The sequence below is a fragment of the Vombatus ursinus genome, unplaced genomic scaffold, assembly GCF_900497805.2.
Source record: "Vombatus ursinus unplaced genomic scaffold, bare-nosed wombat genome assembly UNPS02014818.1, whole genome shotgun sequence".
Lineage (NCBI taxonomy): Eukaryota > Metazoa > Chordata > Mammalia > Diprotodontia > Vombatidae > Vombatus > Vombatus ursinus.
The window spans coordinates 53614374-53621439 of record NW_020954596.1 but is presented as its reverse complement, the minus strand read 5'-3'; positions in this window follow the sequence as shown (position 1 = coordinate 53621439).

Genomic DNA, 7066 nt, shown 5'->3' with positions numbered 1-7066 from the left:
AAGAAAGAAAGAAAGAAAGAAAGAAAGAAAGAAAGAAAGAAAGAAAGAAAGAAAGAAAGAAAGAAAGAAAGAAAGAAAGAAAGAAAGAAAGAAAGAAAGAAAGAAAGAAAGAAAGAAAGAAAGAAAGAAAGAAAGAAAGAAAGAAAGAAAGAGAAAAAGAAAGATACTAGCTGTGAGACCTTGGGCGAGTCACTTACCTTCTCTTTGCTTCAGTCTCCTGGTCTGTAAAATAGGGATAACTATACTGTCTTGTGAGGATCAACTGAGACAGTATTTGTAAAAAGCTTCTAATGGTGCCTGGTACGTAGTAGGTACTATATAGCTACTGATTGCTAAATATTGGGTTGAACAAGAATGTGTGATTTATCGAGTTGCATATACAAATATAGTGTCACCTACCACCAGTGAGGAGCTAGCTTATCATATAATTCTAATCACTCTGGCTTTCTCAAAAGAAAGATGGTTAGAGATTGGGATTCCATATTCTATGAAGTTCTCTCTCCCATACCTCCACATCCCCCCATGCATACATTTCCATTACCAGATTAGCTCAGAAATGGAGACACATCAGAAAAAAGAGTAGAACTAGTCACCCACCTACCTTCCCCATGTGCTCCTCTCTCACATTGTCAATAAGGTAGACGATTGTACTGATACCAACCTGATTTTTAAAAAAAAAGGAAGGAAGGAGGGGCCAGTGTTCCAGGTGGTACAGTATAGTACAGTAGAGTACAATTATAAAAAAAAAAACACCACTGTGCCAGGAGATACAAAACCTGAGGGTTGAGTCCAAACTCTTCCCTTGACAATTTATATAACTCTGGCCAAGTCATCACTTTTCTGGGCCTCATTTTCCTTTTCTATAAAGATGACCTCTAAGGCTCCTTCCAACTCCAAGTCTAATGTATGATTCTCTGATCAGCTGGATGTACTTATGCCATATCCATTAAGAAACGAGCCTCATTACTTTCTAGTTATACCACGTCTGGTCTTTCCAGCCAGGTTAACAGAGTTTGCTTAGAAGAGGCTTCTCTTTAATCAATAAATAAGAATAATTTATAATTAGCATATCAAAGCACCATTCCAAGTAGTTTCGGTTTCGTATGGTGTAATTAGATCTCATATACATAAACTGTATATTTATAAGATGCCTGAAAACCTTTTGAATTTAGAGGGGAGATAAAGGATTTGATGAAGTGCCTACTGTATACCCAACTTTAAGCAAGACTTGTAGTTACAGAGGGTACACAGACCTACAAGATAGCAATGGCTTATCCACACATTATCCACACATGAGGCTTACAAAGCACCAAAGTGCAAATATGATCACTCTCACCTTTTTTGTGAGGAGCCTGAGACTCCGAGAGTGATTGAATAAGTTACCCTGGGTCACATGTCAGAGCACAGAAATGAACCTAGCATACATTCTGCTCTTGAGTTTATATAAGATCTACATATGTGGCAGCTAGAGGGCATAACAGAAGAATCCTAGACTTGAAGTTAGAAAGACTGGAGTACAAATCTTGCCTCAGACACTTACTACTTGTAACCCTAGGCAAGTCATGTATCTCTTTTGGCTTCAGTTTCTTCATCTGTAAAATAGGAATGTTATCGTCCACCCCACAGTGTTGTTGTGAGGATCCGATGAAATAACATATATGTAACCCAGGCTGGTCATGCTCGGTTTACCCAGCATGGAGCTCTCTGCATGCCCTACTATGTGATTGGCAGCCTGTGTCTTTGAAAATGGCAAGAAGGAGGCTGCACGTTTGTTTGTTTGTTTTCTGTCATCTTTTTTGGCTGGGCTGTTTTCTCGCTGTTGGGCTATGGGAGCTGAAGGGGTGACAGAGCAAGGATTTGCTCCTTTCCTTTTGCCCCAGCCCTGAGAATTGGGCCTGGGGGTGTTTGTTTCTTGTCTGTATTGTTTTTCCTCCGTTTCAGGTGATGCAAGTGATCCCCACATGACCCAGGTGTTCAAGCCATAGCAACCTTGAAGTCAGAATTGTAGACTGGATGATACAGCAAGCCTGGCATGGAAGCCCTGAGAAGCCAAGTGCCTGGGACTCTTGCGCTATATAGGGATTTGGAACTTGGAACTGGGACTGTTCTCTCTGGGAACTGATCTAAACTATGAACTAATTCTCTTCCTCTCCCCAGGGGCTGAGTGATGGGGGCAGAGGTAGCACCAGGGTAGATGATACCTCCCATGTGTTGGGGGAATAAGTTTACATATTTGTGATTGTCCCCATGGAAGTAAATATTCCTTTGTAAAAGCTCCTGTGCTGCACATATACTTTGTTGCTCAGTCATGTCTGAGTCTTCATGACCCCATTTGATATTTTCTTGGCAAAGATATTGGAGTAGTTTGACATTTCCTTCTCCAGCTCATTTTACAGATGAAAAAACTGACCCAAACAGGTTAAAGGACTTGCCCAAGATCACACAGATAGTAAGTGTCTGAGGCCAGATTTGAACTCAGGTCTTCCTGACTCCAGGCCCGGTGCTCTATCCACTGTGCCATTTAGCTGCCTCACATATATATTACACAGCATTATATAAATGTTACCTATTTTTTTAGCTATAATATGTGGAACATATATATGTGTACATAGATACAAATATGTATGTGTATATATATGTGTGTTGTGTATATATGTATATATGTATGTATATATATATACATACAAATTAAATTATCGAAGGCTAGCTTACATCATGCCCAGTATGAATGCCAGAGTAGAGTGCTCAGAGAAGGAAGTGGTCAATATGGAGTCATTAGAGAGGACGGCATAGAGGTGGCTCTTGATCTTGACCTTGAAATATAAGTAAGATTTAGGGAGGAAAAAAAAGGAAAGAAAAGAAAGGAGAAGAAGGCCCCTGTCATGATCTTTTCCATTTTTTGTCTTTCTTCTTTTGCTTAGTAAATCATTTTTCACAGACAGGAGAAAAGCTAGTTTCAGCCTAGCTCCTATCCAAGTGATGACAAATTTCTAATTAATTTAGTCAGAATTAATGGGGTTTTACCTTACTGAATTATCCTCTCCTTATTAGTAGCGAAAATTAGGTTAGAGAAGAGTACAAGGAATTATAATGACTCACATGCTACAGTCCTTTACAAAGAGCTTGTACTCATCTTGTGAGGTAGGAATTATCACCCCCATTTTCTTTTAATGGAGAAGCTGAAACTCAGCAAGGTTAGTTAGCTCAAAATACAGTTGTCTTTCTACCAGACACTGTGCAAGTAAAGTATCAAAACCTTCTCCTAAGAATTGGGAGTGGATACCTAGTCCACCAGCCTGGGAAACGTCGAGCAGAGCCAGGTCAGCCTACCAACCACGTCCTCAACATAATAGGTATTCCTTGCATCTGTTTGTCCCTGTGTGTATCCAAAGGTCCCCTTCCACAGACCTTGGTCTCTCCTCTTCCTTTATACTTTTTTCAAGTAAAAAGATATAACCTCAACTTTTACTGGCATTGGGAACTCCAGCTATCCATACAAGTCAGTACTTTATAGTCTTAGCAAGTTGCCTGGGACATTGAGAAGTCAAGTGACTCACCTAGAGTCCCCCAGGCAGTATGTGTCAGAGACAGAACCTGAATCCAGGTCCCCCTGTTTTCAAGGCTTCCTTTCACCTCCAAAAATGGTAACAAAGTTAACACCAAGTTAGTGCTACTCTTCTGAGTAGTTAAATACAGAAAATTTATTCAGATGATGGTTGTTAGTATAGCAAATAAAACTGATTCTGCAAACAGATTAATCCATATAGAAAAAGAAATTAGGTACACAAATATTGAAAGATTAAAAAAACTTGAACTTAAGATTCCTCCTTGATGACATGGAAAAGCAAATTAGATGATTTTTTTTTCTTAATAGAACACCCACCAAACAAGAAAAGGATATTGTGTACAAAAGGGGTAAGGGTGAGGATATAGCAATAGAAGAGTTGATAATTTCTCACTGCTCTCCTTGAGGGGCTCTACCTGGTAACTGAATTCAGTTAGGAGAATCATCATAGAACACTAAATCATGAGACCTTTGAATTCAGTTAATACAACCAGGTGAAAGAGCAAAGGTAGGTCTAGAGAGGTTTAGTGACTCATTCAAACTCATAGAGTAAATAACAAAGCAGCAGAATTAGAGCTAGAACCAAAGTCAACTCATACCCATTCCAGTTCACTGCTAGTTGACTAAGAAAAGAAATTAAATTGATTTTAGATTGACACTGGCTATTTACTATGCAACAAGGAGATGCGCGAGGGAGGCAAGTGTGAGTGGTAAGGGAAATATGCTTGGAACATAACCAAACTTATTTGAACTAAAGTGGATAGCTTGAAAAGCAAGACGAAGTTCTTAATAAGGAGAATTGCACCAATTAATAATTAAATATTCTACTGTATTAAGAAAATTGAACAGAGTCTGGAGGATCAGGATCTTGTCCTGGTTCTGCCACTCCTAAAGCAAATCGGGAAAGGGGGATAGTGGAGAAGGGCAGGGAGAAGTGGAAGATGAGGCAAAGGTGAGTTGCTCACCTTGACTTCAATTATCAGATAAAGAGGAAGGGAATAAGATCCTGGATCCCCTTCTGAAGGACTGACCGCTTCTGGAGAGTGCTGGAGGGGACTTGGGGGTGAAGGACCCAACTGCCAAGGGGATGAAAATGCTATTCTTGTCTTCTAAATTTCAGTAGCTGACTGATATTTGAGTTAGTATGAGAATTCTAAAAATTCTAGATGTGTCTAGGGAACTGTAACATAATGGTTAGTATACTGATTTCAAGGTAAAAAGACTAAGAAATGAAAGTTCAAATTTGAGTGGACCTTCATGCGTGCAAAAAAATCTAAAGATTCTTTGAGTTATTTATTTCTTATGTGCCTGTTAAGTATTAAACTGAAAGACTGGAATTCACCACACAATTAACATTGAAAAGCTTCTTTTCTTTTCCTAAAGGGCCACAGCTCAGATGTTCTTCCTCCCTCTTCTTCCCCTTCTCCCTCTCTCTCATGGGAAAATTGTTCATGGAAAAAGATCTAGAAGTACAAAACACAAAAGAGGGCCTCCCCACGTGCTTAGCTGTCAACTTTTAAAATACCTGTCCCTTTGTAAAAAGTTCAAATCTCAAAACAATTTAAAAAAAGAAGTAAAAATGCTTCCCCTTTCCAAAGCATTATTTGTTTCTTTCATATCTGTTAAGAATACAACTGAAAGTTTGGAATAAATCACATGAATAACATGAAAAAACTACTTTCCTGTTTTTGAAGGGCCACAGGTTATTTATTTGCTTCAACACACTACTGGCTCTCACAAAAGGAAATGTTTAGAGGCAATAGACACAATAGTTACCTCTTGTGCCTGGGCGTAGTAAGCTGGGTGACTCCTGCTCCATTGGAAGGAATCTAGAATTTTAAGGAATTCTGTAGGGTCCCCACCTTTGTTTTCTTTCCATATTTTTGACACTGAAAAAGGCACTATCAGGAAAGAAAAAAAAAAGATCAAAGAGGGAATGGACACATATACTTGTAGCAGATTTTGTAGTAGCAAAGATTTAGAAAATATGGGAGTACCCATCAGTTGAGGAATGGCTGAACCAATTACTATAAATATAATGAAATACTATTGCACCATAAGAAATGATGGAAAGGACTGTTTCAAAGAAACCTGGGAAGATCAATGAGCTGTTGTAGAGTGAAATGAACAGAATCAGAATAGTTGGTACTGTAACAACAATATTGCAATGACAGATAACTTTCAAAGACTTACAAACCTAATCAATGAAATGACCAAACCAATTCCAGAGGACTAATCTTGAAAAAATGCTACCATCTTCCTGAAAGAGAAATGCTGGACTCACTATATAGAATAAGACATTTTTGGACATGGTCAATGTTTGAATTTGTTTTGCTTAACTGTGCACATTTGCTGCAAAATAATGAGACTCATTCAGGATCTCAAAGCCTTTTAATTTGGTGACAAATTTACCACTACTTCCATTTCTTCTAATCAGCATACATGAAAATGAGGAGTGTATGAGAGCTTTTGAAGTACACATTCCTTAAACCTAATCCCCCTACCTATTGCTATCTTCATCCCTGTCACTCCTCTAGTACCCTGTTCCAGCTCTATTTTGTCTCTGTTTTTCCCACTTCATTAACTCCTCCCAACTCACTGAAAATATGTTAAGAAACATCCTTAGCTGAAGCCAGGATCTGAGGCTCTGTTCCAAAGAACCGTATGCCAATGGCTGTTCCTGGTCTATGTTTCCTTGACAATTCTGGGGATGCTTTATGGAGGCTTTTACTTAGACTTAAAATACCTGCTTCTAATGAAATGTAAGTTCCTCAAGGGCAAGGAAGTGTTTGGTTTACAGTTTTCATCCCTAGTTCTTAGCACAATGCATTCAGTCAATCAACCAATAACCAAGTATTTATTAAGTGCCTACTATGTGCCAGGCACTGGGCTAGCTATGGGAGACAAACATTCAAAGAATAAAATAATTCCTTAAATAATATAGATTCTTAAACTGTTGAGTGCAGCAAGAAAAAAAGAGAGCTTCCCTTACTATTTCATAAAGAAAAGGGATGTTTTCAGTGTACATAGGGAGAAAAATTCTGGAATAGGAGGAAAATTGAGAAAATTACATCTTCAGGTAGCAACCCAATGTCAATCCAATGTATGGTCTTAAGCTGTGGGATAAAACCTCAAGAAAGTTCTCTTTCATTTAAGAGTTGGCATCTTAGAAAACAGCTTTGGTGACTAGAAAGAGTGATTTTTGTTCCCTTTCATTGTAGACATAAAATAAAATAGATACAGACATAGCCTTAAATAGGGCAAGATGATCAGAGTTTTGAACCAGGGCAAAGAAATTTAGAGAGCCTTGATAGCACCATGTGAGAGTATGCTTTCTCTCCCCAGTGTCCACCTCTTACCTCTCCACATGATCTAATCTTTTAGCACCCTAGAAATCTTGTGTTTCCCCTGGTATACTTTCTCTTCCTGTCAACCACACCCTAAGTAAGTTTCTCCCATCTTCCAACCACCTACTCTTCCCACCCCTCCACCTCTATTTCC